Source organism: Filicampus tigris, chromosome 8, assembly GCF_054856515.1.
Source record: "Filicampus tigris isolate MCC_2025a chromosome 8, RoL_Ftig_1.0, whole genome shotgun sequence".
Taxonomy (NCBI): domain Eukaryota; kingdom Metazoa; phylum Chordata; class Actinopteri; order Syngnathiformes; family Syngnathidae; genus Filicampus; species Filicampus tigris.
The window spans coordinates 27,625,058-27,638,053 of NC_141224.1; the positions used below are offsets into that span (position 1 = coordinate 27,625,058).

The 12,996-nt window shown below is 40.5% G+C and overlaps 1 long non-coding RNA gene across 1 annotated transcript in view; it reads right to left on the minus strand.

Annotated features, from left to right (window-relative positions):
- Window positions 1–10,515: 10,515 nt before the first annotated feature.
- Window positions 10,516–12,996, minus strand: part of LOC147144197 (uncharacterized) — a 28,881-nt gene continuing 26,400 nt past the window's right edge. Inside the window, exons 2-4 of the long non-coding RNA XR_015087825.1 lie at window positions 11,095–11,160; window positions 10,674–10,767; window positions 10,516–10,597 (exon numbers count right to left, since the gene is read on the minus strand). This is a non-coding gene — a long non-coding RNA (uncharacterized LOC147144197). The remainder of the gene's footprint in view (window positions 10,598–10,673; window positions 10,768–11,094; window positions 11,161–12,996) is intronic.

The following is a 12,996-nucleotide window of genomic DNA, read 5'->3' on the forward strand; positions in this document are numbered from 1 at the left end:
TTCCATTTTTATAACTTTAGCAATTTTACATAGACTTACTTACACAAGCCTACTTTTACTAGCACAAATGTTTGTTTAGAATACACAATCCTAGTATTTTAAAAATCATGAGAGGTCATTGCAAACTAATTTATTAGAGCAGGAGGTAAAACCTCGTAAAACGGTCGTAGATCGATTAAATAAGTATTTTATTTATCGCGGACCATGTAGAATGTTTCCAATTAAGTCTACAAAAGCATTTTTATATTCGGTCGCAATTATCTGTTCTCTCCTCCGCTGTCGTGTATGCGTGTGTGTGTGTGTGTGTGTGTGTGTGTGTGTGTGTGTGTGTGTGTGGGGGTGTGTGTGTGTGTGTGTGTGTGTGTGTGTGTGTGTGTGTGTGTGTGTGGCTGGCTGATGATGCAAGACCATGCACTGCCAGGCACGGCGCCTTTTAAAGGAACAGTACACTATTTTGTATAGATGGATTGATAGACAGTCAAATATTGTCTTTTTATCATACTATTACTTATTTAAAACAATATTCGATTTTAACCGTTTAAATTATTCATGCATTTTAATTGCTTTTAGATTTATCTTTTATGTGGGTTACAATAACATGTGAAATGATACACACTACAGGTTATTCTGCCTGTTGTAAAGTCAATATTTAATTGCTGACCTTGAAAAGGAAAGGGATACGATATAATGTGTTAATAATTTCACACATAAATCGCTCCAGAGTATAAATCGCCCCCCCCCCCCCCCCCCCGGCCTAACTATGAAAAAAAAAAGTGATTTATAGTATATATAATAATCCTAGATGTAAACAAAATATGGTCCATTTGTTCATGTCAGTAGAGGAGGATCCCGCGACCCGGTCCAAAGCGGCCCGCAGCCCGGTACCGTGGTAAAGTGACTTTCATAAGGGCCCATCGAGAATGCTCCGCTCCCTCTGTGCTGATACCTACGCTCCACCCCTGGTTCATGTGTAATCTGAATTTAATATTCCTAGATGTACACAAATATTTCCTAAAAGTTGTCTAACTATTCTTAAATTTATCGAGATACTTTATGAAAGTTACTTTAATATCTGTAAATCAATAAAGCATGACCTAAAGATATTTCCAATAATCCTAGATGTAAACAAAATATGGTCCAAGTGTTCAGGTACAATGTGAATTTAACATTCCTAGATGTACTCAAGTAATTCTTAAATATAAAAAATATTTTTTGAAGACACCTAAACATTGTATAATGTACTGAAATAAAGTTACCTTACTACATCCTAAAAGTTGTCCTAAACAGCTGTAAAGAAACAAAAGTAATCTAAATACTTCTAGATGAACGCCAAATGAGTTGCTGTATGTAATCTATGGTTGTATTTGTAACGCCCTTTTATGCTTCGTCACTTACATCCCACGCCCCTTTAATACGTCACTTCCTATCCCCGTCAAAAGTTTGACAAAAGCAGAATATTATATACCCACAATGTTTTGCCCTCCAACATATTACGGTAGTCTGAATAACACAAAATACATCACTCAATCCATCAATTCCATAACACTTGAAAATTAAAATGACAGAGCTCTACTGTAAATTGTGGCATTCAATTAAGATGATTTTTGGGGGATGTAGACATAGGTAACTAGATAACTGCATGTTGTAGTGGTAGAAATGGGCCAAGTGCTGTAATTATAAGTGACATGCTAACTGACATGAACAAAGGTGCTCAAGTTCTTATTTTAGTGGGGGAGAGGCCGGACACCAAAGTCCGAGCACTCTTTTAGCCGAGCCCAAAAAAAATCAGGTTAACTGAAATGGTGCAAAATAGTGAAACACTACGTAGTTCTCAGTATTTGCAAATATTTTCAGCAATTATCTTCAAACATGTATAACGTATTTACAAACCAAGCGCTGAATCCACTTTACAGGGTAATTAAGTGTCTTTATTCTAAGAGTTTTGTTTGACGGTTACCCTGTATACTGTTGAAATTATTATAGTTGCTTTGGCTTGGCTAGGAGTCATGGTATTTATTAACTTAATCGTCAAAGTTTATTAAGGTCATAGTGTGGCTGTAAAGGAATTGTGTATCAAAAAGTTTAGCATACGTACGCATGCTGACACACCACAGAGAAAAGTGTTGTTAACAACACTCTCGAATGTCGCGATCAAAAAAAAAAAAGACATAAAAACAGCAGATTTTTTTTTCCAGTTTAAAAAACAAAGACAGACAAGACATGCAAACTTTTCCTCCCCCCAAAAAATAGCAAATAGCAAGAAAGTTCAAGTGTATCTGAATGCAGACCGCACGGAACGGCCCCCTTAACACGGCACACCCCGAAGACCACGGAACGCCCCCCTTGACACGGCACGCCCTCCGCGGGAACGTTACGCCCCCCACCTACCCTGCCCAGTAACGACACACCCCCTTGCCCACCACTGAATGCAGACCACACGGAACGCCCCCCTTAACACGGCACGCCCCGAAGACCACGGAACGCCCCCCTTGACACGGCACGCCCTCCGCGGGAACGTTACGCCCCCCACCTACCCTGCCCAGTAACGACACACCCCCTTGCTCACTACAGGAAGTCTCAAAGAACAAAAGGAATATGGGAAATGCAGCATGTGTACTATATGCTGCATGTATTAGCCCAAGAAAACCATTTAAATCTGTTTAAAATACTGTATTTAAAATAGCAAATTTTCATATACAAAGCTATGTTATATTTTGCAAGATGTTATTCCACAGTTTTTATTCCTTATGCAGTTAAGGCTTACTAGTTTATATATTTTCTCCAAACTTTTCCTGAACTGTAGTTACCTTTCATTTTACAAGTTATTTTTATTACAAAACTGTTTGCGAAAGGTATTTCATTCTCATTTTGTTCACAAAACTAGGCTTTTTTTTTGTATTGTATTTCATTGTCTTTTTTTACAAGTTCCTCAACCAACAATTTATTTGATACTTATGTAGCTTTTATTGAATGAACATGCTTTTATCACTTCAGATATCCACTCCAAAAAAAATCATCAAAAGCACATTTATTAATTTGCAGATAGAATGAAGCAATCGCCGCTGCAGCATCTGCGAGGATTGCGGTCTGAAGTGAGCCCCATCACTTCTCCTCTCTTTCCTCGTCCCCTGAAGCCTTTGTAGTCTTTATAAATTTGGCTACACTGTTCACACGCGGTGAGGTTGTAGGGGATTCGGTACATGTCCCGGAATCTCAATGAATATGTACCCCAATCCACGACACCAAATGAAAAAAAACAAGGGTGACATATATCTTTATACTGATATATCAATTATATCATATAAAATCCTCTCTCTCTCTCTCTCTCTCTCTCTCACATGGAAACACTATACACACACACACACACACATTCATCAACTTACTGTCCAGCCAGTGAAAGTGTGCGGAATGAGTCCTCCTTGAAAACCTCCCAAAATCAAGGGCATGAGAGGGCCAGGTTGAAGATATCGCATTCACCATCATGCAGCACAACATCGATAAAGATTTTCAGTAAAATCTCAAAAACATACAGGATTAATTTTACACTATATATATATATATATATATATATATATATATATATATATATATATATATATATATATATATATATCGTATTTTCCGGACTATAAGTCGCTCCGGAGTACAAGTCGCAACAGCCATAAAATGCATAGTAAAGAAGAAAAAAACATATAAGTCGCACTGGAGTATAAATCGCATTTTGGGAGGAAATTGTGCGCTTAGTACACATCATTTCCACCGAGCTACGATGCTACATGTAGCATACAAGAAAGTTACGGTAAGATAACTTTAAACTCACCAAAACGATTGTAGATCGCTTAAATAAGTCTTTTACTCATCCCCGACCATGTAGAATGTTTCCAAGTTTCCAAAAGTATTTATGTATTCGGTCGTGATTATGACTTCCTCTCCCCTCTACTGAGTGTGCTCCTCCTTACGTGTGTGGCTGCAATGCCCCAGCCAGAGGCAGGCAACTACCTGTTTGTGGTTTGTTCTTATTCAACCATCGTCTGTAAGTAACTTAGACAATTGTGTGTACCGGTAATGACCATGCAACATTTATATAGGAGCTGAATTGTGGCTGATTGTACTGTGTTGTTGACTGAAAACACTAATCGCTATCGCTAATGCTAATCGTGGTTGCTAATCGTTAGCATCGTCTGCCTGTTGTGGTTTATTCTTGTTCAACCATCGTCTAAAACTAACTTAGCCAATTGTGTGTAATGACATTTATATACGAGTTGAATTGTGGATGATTGTAGGTTGTTGACTCAACATACTAATCGCTAATGCTAATCGCGATCGCTAATCGTTAGCATAGGCTCATCTTGTTTATCCATCCATCCATCATCGATACCGCTTATCCTCACAAGGGTCGCTGGGCGTGCTGGAGCCTATCCCAGCTGTCTTTGGGCAGTAGTTTGGGGACACCCTGAATTGGTTGCCAGCCAATCGCAGGGCACACAGAGACAAACATCCGCACTCACAATCACACCTAGGGGCAATTTAGAGAGTCCAATCAAAATACCATGCATGTTTTTGGAATGTGGGAGGAAACCAGAGTACCCGGGGAAAACCCACGCAGGCACGGGGAGAACATGCAAACTCCACACAGGGAGGCCGGAGACGGGATCGAACCTACGACCTGTGAACTTTGAGGCTGACGTGCTAACCAGTCGACCACCATGCCGCCCTGTCTTACATGCTAACATTCATGAAATAAAATACAGTACATTTACAATACACCACTTACATTCTGCTCGCGAGCCGTCATTTTATCAACTGTATAATGTGGCTATCGTTCACTACAAGACACTAGGCTGCACTACACTTAGAACTACTTGGTCACATTACTCCCACCCATAGGGTAAAGGGGTGTGGTGTTATTGTGGGCGTTTCGTGTCCTGGCTAGAAGGGGCGTGCCATGCCCTGGAGAGAAGGGGCGTGGCGTGCTCTGGTGAGAAGGGGCCTGCGGTGGTGTGGTCTGCGGTCTGTTTGCCATTTTTTCTCTCTCTGTTGTAAAGTTAAACAAATACTGCAGGACAAAGCATTGTAAAAAAAAAAACAAACAAAAAAAAAAAAACAAAAAACTGAAGGGACCAAAAATTAATTGTTACTACCGGTATTATTGTTTCTCTCTCTCTCTCTCTCTCTCTCTCTCTCTCTCTCTCTCTCTCTCTCTCTCTCTCTCTCTCTCTCTCTCTCTCTCTCTCTCTCTATATATATATATATATATATATATATATATATATATATATATATATATATATATATATATATATATACATAATTCATTTGATTTTTTTTAATTAATTGGATGATTACTGTACTATCAGATATGATATTCTGCCAAATATCAGAAATGTCCATCCATCAATCCATGATCTATACCGCTTCTCCTCACAAGGGTCACGGGGCGTGCTGGAGCCTATCCCAGCTGTCTTCGGGCAGTAGGCGGGGGACACCCTGAACTGGTTGCCAGCCAATCGCAGGGCACACAGAGACAAAAAACCACACTCACAATCACACCTAGGGGCAATTGAGAGAGTCCAATCAACTTACCATGCATGTTTTTGGAATGTGGGAGGAAACCGGAGTACCCGGAGAAAACCCACGCTGGCACGGGGAGACCATGCATACTCCACACAGGGAGGCCGGGGCCGGGATTGAACCCACGACCTCTGAACTGTGAGGCGGACGTGCTAACCAGACGGCCACCGTGCCGCCATCAGAAATGTCAAAAATTAATAATAATAATCTGGCCCTACCAATTATGTTAAACAATAACACTTCTGATATCACTTAATTTTGATGATCTTGTACTGTGTGTGAATTAATTTACAAATTATTTACAAAATTAGAACCCAAACGTTGCGAATACACAAGTACTGTCGCATTGATTTAAACATGGTGTTACAACATTTCTCTGTGTGTATGGCATTGTATCTGTACGTGTTTGGGCATTAGGCAACCTTGATTTTTTTTATGTTGTTTTAAACAAAGACTGTACATTCACTGATCATGTTTCATGAAGTTCTTTTTTTTATTTTGCAAACTTGTTGTTATTGTTGATGGTTGAGTCAATCAAATTGTTATGTAAATATTTGATTGTGCATGTCAGTACAGTTCAGATGATTGTCCTATATTCAGCAGAGGAATGTAACTATTATTGTACATTGAACCTTTGCATGTTCATATATTGAGTAAAATACTGCATTGTGAAAGGAAAAATAACGTTACAAAATGTTCAAAATCATGACTGAGGTTCAAGTAAAAATAATTATAATTATTATAATAAAAGATTTCCCATTCTACTTATCGCTGCATTCAACAAAATTAAGCATGATTCTAATGTGATGTATTGACTTTGACCTGTCATAATGTTTTGTTATGTTAGAATAACTATATAATAAATGTATCTACTAATTGTGCACTTTGTGATTGTAAAATTCCTAAAGCTAGTAACTTTTCTATCTCCCAAAATCATTCAACTTGTTGCACACCCTACATACTTACATTGTCCTCCACTAAAAGATACCAGCACAGTCAGTGCCGCCGCTCCCTATACGTAGAGTACATAGTGTGTAGAGCACCATTCGTGCATGGGGGCACCATCTCGACCATGGGGGCGACATTATAGAGTGGGCACGTCATGCGTGAACAGGCTTGGGGAATAATGAAATACATGCACTGGCGTTACGGATTCAGAATACAAAAAAAAAAAAACTGTATTCAGTTAGTTACAGAAAAAAATGTAATCAGAATTACATTATTAAAATGTGGATTAATTTGCAGGATTACATTTTGAATGCGGGGAAGGAGATGGTGCAGTCGAGTCCTTGCCGCTCTCAAACTTGTTGGCCAAACAAGCTTTCCCGGAGTTAAGTGGATAACTTGTCATAATATAGTTCAATGGACCGCAATTGGTTGTTAAACATCAATGAGCCAGGTCACTGGCTGGATACGTATTGATCTAGAGCGGTCAGTATGGGGCCTTTATTGTAGCAAAACAATTTACAATGGCGTATTTCAATCCACAAATATGTAAAAATAATCTATATCCGTAACCACAGTCACAAATGTGTAACATGAATCTACAAATGCGTGAATGAAGATACATGTGTAACAGGAATCTGCAAATGCGTGACTGAACTCACAAATGTGTGACAAAATCCGCAAATGTGTCCACTAGTTTGTATGTGCAAACACATTGGTTAAATGCGTACAGAAATTTTGTGACCTGTAAACACTGGGCCTCTTGATTCTTATTCTTACATGTGACTTTTGCTACACCTACTGCCGTACACAACACAAATGCGTGGGGCGATTTGCAAATGCAATGCCTGTCTGGAGATGTGTGTGTGGCTCAGTAGCTACACATTCATACCACAAGGAGACGCTAGTATTCCACAGCCACAGCAGACAGATGAAGGATTCTGGTTGGCGTGCATTTTATCGTTGTTTTGTGGAACGGTGGTTGTTATTACTAGTTGGGCAATGGAATATCAATGTTTTAAAATAAAATCTATGCATCCATTAACATTTTAAGTTTGCTCACTTTGTCTAGCCCGGTGGTCGGCAACCCGAGGCTCCAGAGCCGCATTCGGCTCTTTAGCGCCTCCCTAGTGGCTCCCTGGAGCATTTTCAAAATGTTTGAAAATGGAATACGATGGGGAAGGGAAATACATTTTTTGTTTTAATATGTTTTCTGTAGTAGGACAAACATGACATAAACATTCTTAACGTTTTCCAATGCTGTAAAAATGTGTTGTAGCATAAATATGAAATTTCAACATTTCTGTCAACGAAGATTTGCGTCATAAGCCGATTTTCCACCATCAAGCCCAGGAACATTTAGTTTCTGGTAATATAAATTCCTGGTAACACAAGTTCCTGTGCCCCAGGTGGTTTGCATTTCCACCCCAACTCATAGTTCTTGGTAAATTATGCAAATGAGACTGATAACACATCAGTGAGAGGTGTTACTTCCCTACTCATTACTGACACCCTACATCAACATCAAATTGTAGGTAGAGAATAATTAAGTGACCTTTAAATCTAGCATATTAGACAAGAAGATAAAATAAGAAGGCCTTTATTGATCCCACAGTGGGGAAATTTTCAGTGTTACAGCAGCAAAGATATAGGTCACACAGGGATGGCAGCATAATGTAGCCATTAATGTATAACATTAACGGCAAACATTCAGAATCAAACCTATGTAAATATACGCAGTAACTATGTGTATATACACATGTATATACACACACCAACATACATCTACATATAAAGTGTGAAGAAACACTCATTTTAGCCTGTACATAGGACAAAGGAAAAATACTCTAAGTAAGTGACAGTGCTGCAGTGCTGCAGTGAAATATAAGGAACAGTGTTGGATAATGAGGCCAACAATCGCTGAGTGGTCAGAGAATTTCTGCAGATGACAGGTAGGGGTGCTGTAGTTGAAGTCCGAGGTGTAGAGGGTGAACAGGAAGGGAGCCAAGACAGTTCCCTTCCCCCGTGCTGCAGAGGAGCACGTCAGACACACAGTCCTGTGTCCTCACATACTGTGGCCGGTTTGTGAGGTAGTCCTGGATCCATGTGGTGAGGTGGTGGGCCACTCCCGCCCGCTCCAGTTTGTCTCCCAATAGGGTGGGCTGGATGGTGTTGAAAGCACTGGAGGAATAAAAGAACATGATCCTCACATTGCTCCCCGCCTTCTCCAGGTGGGAGAGTGAAGTGTGGAAGAGGTAGATGATGGCATCAACCACACTGATGCCAGGCTGGTATGCAAACTGGAGTCGGTCCATTGAGGAGATCACCAGGGGGCGTAGGTGGACGAGGACCAGTCTCTCCAGGGTCTTCATCAGGTGAGACGTCAGCGCCACTGGTCTGAAGCTGTTGAGCTCCTTCAGGTGGGGGTCTTTGGCACTGGGACCAGGCAGGAAGTTTTCCACAGCTGGGGGCCCAGCTTCAGGCTCAGGTTGATGTGCTGGACAATTCCACACAGCTGGTCTGAGAAGGATTTGAGGAGCTGGGGGCTGATGCCATCTGGACCCGCTGCCTTCCTCGCCTTCATCTTCTTCAGCTGGTTCTTCACCTGAGATGTTGTGAAGGCCAAGGCTGGGCAGGAGGGAGTGGTGGCTGTTTGGTGTAGCTGGGAGCTGGAGACTGTGGAGAAAAAAGGGGAGGGAGGGGAGGGGGTGACACACCCAGCAGGAGGAGTAGGTGGAGGCTGCAGCAGGAGACACTGAGTGGGGGCAGGCATCTGATTGAACCTATTGAAAAAGAGGTTCAGCTCATTTGCCCACTGCAGGTCCCCCCCAGTCTGGGTCTTGTGTTGTCCGTGGCCTGAGATGGTCTTCCCCCTGGCATTATTCTGCAGCAGCTGCTCCTCCATCCTCTTCCTGTAGGACCTTTTCCCCTCTCTGATCCTCCTCCTCAGCTTGCACTGCGCAATCTTCCGCTCCTCTTTGTTGCCTGATGCAATAGCCCTCTTCTTCTCCTTAAGGAGACCTTTAATGTCTGGTGTGATCCAGGGTTTGTTGTTGGAGAAACACCTTACTGTCCTAGTGGGTATGCTGTTCTCCATGCAGAAATTTATATAGTCTGTAACAGTGTCCGTTAGACTATTAATGTCTTCCCCGTGAGCATCACTGAATACTTCCCACACAGTTGTGCTGAAGCAGTCCTAAGGCCACCTCGGCCTCACCAGACCATCTCTGAACCGTGCGGGTCACAGCTGGCTGCCTGCGGACCAGAGGTTTGTACACAGGCTGGAGAGCCACTAGGTTGTGATCAGCTTTGCCCAGCAGGGGGAGGGGCAGTGATGTGTATGCCTCCTTGGTGTTGGCATAGAAATGGTCCAGTGTTTTATTGTCTCTGGTGTGGCAGGTGACATACTGTGTGAATGAAGGCAGAGAAGAGGCATGATTATTATTAATCTAAGTTTGATATTGGTTAACTTTAAAATATACAATCTTCAAATGTGTCAACATGAAAATCAGAGTGAAAGTATTGTTGCTTAATGCTTAAGTAAACGTATCTTTTTTATTTACCCTTTATCTCGATAAGGCAGTGATTTATATATATTTTTATGAAAAGGTTTCCCCAATACACATAATAGCTGAAACTATTTGTAGCATATATGAGCATATGTATTTGCTTTTATTTTGTCATGTTTTAATCTGCTGTCTGTAGCCTGGTCAGCATTGCAAATACCATACCTGGATAAGTAAAAGTTAAATACCATACCTGGATAAGTAAAAGTTAAATAAATGAAATAAATACATGGCTTCATTGACAGCTCTTATGGAGTTTTTAATTACAGCAGCGTGAATTAAGTTTTAGAGAAAAATAAAAAATTATACATTGCAACTTTTTATTTGTGCACATTCATAGGCAAAATAAATACAACCAGAAGCCGGGCTGAATTTTCTAGTCTTGCACCCGGACCAACTCGGCATCGTTCAGAACTTGGAAAAGTGCCACACGTCATTTTCTGCCACAGTGACCTCCTGGCTTGCGATTTCCATTTCTGCGATTGAATCCAAGGTCCCATCCCCTACGCACTTTCCTATTGACATGATAGAAACGCAAATTTAAGAATGGAATTGTCCTACAAGTTACTGTAAGTGAAACATCTTACTGACACGGGCAAACGCTGGATGAGGGTTGCTTCCTGGTAGCCTGATGGAGAGTTCACAATTGTCCCTGCATTGGAAACTTCTTCAGAATGTGCAACAGCTGCAAATCAAAAAACGTGCAGAAAAATGTCATAGTTTAGTAGTAGTGGATATAAGCAGACATTTGCATTTTATGTTCAACAGTTGTTGTTTTTTAAAAATATTTATTCAGGTGCAATTTTTTATTTAACGTGCAGTATTTTATACTAGTACTGTACTGTACTTGGGTTTATAAAGGTGGACGCTATGTTGTGGAGGCAGAGCCTTACCTTTGGCATCAGCCTGTTATTGCTATAAGTAACTAAACAGTGCTACTGATAATTGCTGCAACAGGTGATAAACTAAATAAAACCACAAAGTGTTTCTGTGAGTACAACAGGTATTTTACCTTCATGCCTCAGAAACAGCAGCGCAGCACATCCAGGATCGAGGAAGAGTTGATTGGTCTCCTTTTCTGCCGACATTTTGACATACAAAAACAAAATGAGTAACAGTAAATAATTTAAGTGCCCTACAAGTTATTGTAAAATGAATTTAAGCCTTACGTTTGCATTTTATTTTTAACAGTTGTCTTTTTAACATTTATTTGAAGTGGAAGTTATTCAAAATGCAATGCTTCATTATTTAGGTAAATTTTTCCCTGTATGTAAATGCAATGTTTTATTTTTAAACTGAATATGACTATCCTTTTTCATGAATACTTCAGTGGTTAGACTTTGAACATAACCAACCCGAACCATTTTCAGTGCACATGTACTCACACAATTTGCTTTGCAGATCCGCGTATTGCTATACAGATCAGCATCTCGTAAATGACAGCTTAATTGAACGAGTGTGTCTGTTTCCTTCCGTGTTGTTTCGGCTGCGCCATTGTTTTCAGGGGTACGGTTCCGTTCGTTATCCCGTGATGGCTTTGTTATTGCTGTTGCACCGTGACTGTGCATGATGTGTCGAGTGGTGACTTCCCTTCACCTGTCATTGTGTGAGTTAGCTGTAAGCCGTGCTCTGCTTACGTAAATAAAAGTGCTCTATACCTCTCTCTGACTCGTGAGCGGCACAATAATAAGCTTAAAATAAGCATGGCATACTTGTTCTAAGCAACAAATCAAGGACATTTTGTCTTAGAAAGAAGCTTAAAACACTCATTCTAAGCAACAAAACAAGTCAGATCAATCTTAAAATAAGCTTTAAACACTCATTTTAATAGGGCTATTTAGGCTTAGAATAAGCTCAAAACACCTATTTTAAGCAACAAATCAAAGAAATGTAATCCAAAATAACGGTTAAAACGCTCATTCTAAGCAGCAAAACAAGTCATTTAAATCTTGAAATAAGCTTTAAACACTTGTTTTTAAAACAGTAAGTTAAATCGTACAATAAGCTTTAAACACTAATTTTAATGAGGCTATTTAGGCTTAGAATATACTCAAAACACCTACTCTAAGCAACAAATCAAGACAGATAGACGGGTGGGCTTCCTCGGCTGCTCTTCAGCTGCTCAACTGCCTTCATCCTCTGGGCGACTACACGCAACTATGGCTTCGTGCACTACTTGCGATCGTCTCATTGAAAGGCTCTCCCTGCTAGAGGGACATGTCTGCCAGCTACAGCAGAATAATGTGGTAACCGTAGATGTGGCGGACACAACTGTTAGTATGGGTTGTTTGTAGGCAACCTGCTAGTCCGGTTAGCATTAGCCGAAGCGGCCTGCTATCAATCAATCAATCAATCAATCACATTTTATTTATATAGCACTTCTCATTTATAAAAATGCAACTCAAAGTGCTGTAAAACATCCAAAGCAAAACATAAAAAGATCCGTCCACGCCCTCCTTCCAAACAAACCCGAGACAGCAAAACAGAAAACTTGTGTGCTTGACCCGCTTCCTGGTAAACTCATAAAAGAATTGTTAACAACTCTAGGACCCTCAGTCTTAAATATCATTAATTTATCACTCAGCTCGGGCACTGTACCAGCAGCTTTTAAGACCGCTGTTATTCGACCTCTGCTTAAGCGGCCAAACCTCTATCTGGAGAACCTCAGTAATTATCGGCTGGTTTCAAATCTTATTGCGAAAATTCTCGAAAAAGTCATAGCGCGACACCTTAGTGACTATATGGCCGCTAATAATCGATTTTAAATCCTTCAATCAGGATTTAAAGCCCATCACTCTACTGAGACGGCTCTTGCTAAAGTGACTCATGATCTTCTCCTAGCTATGGACTCCGACACCTCATCAATATCAATCAATCAATCACATTTGATTTATACAGCACTTTTCATACATAA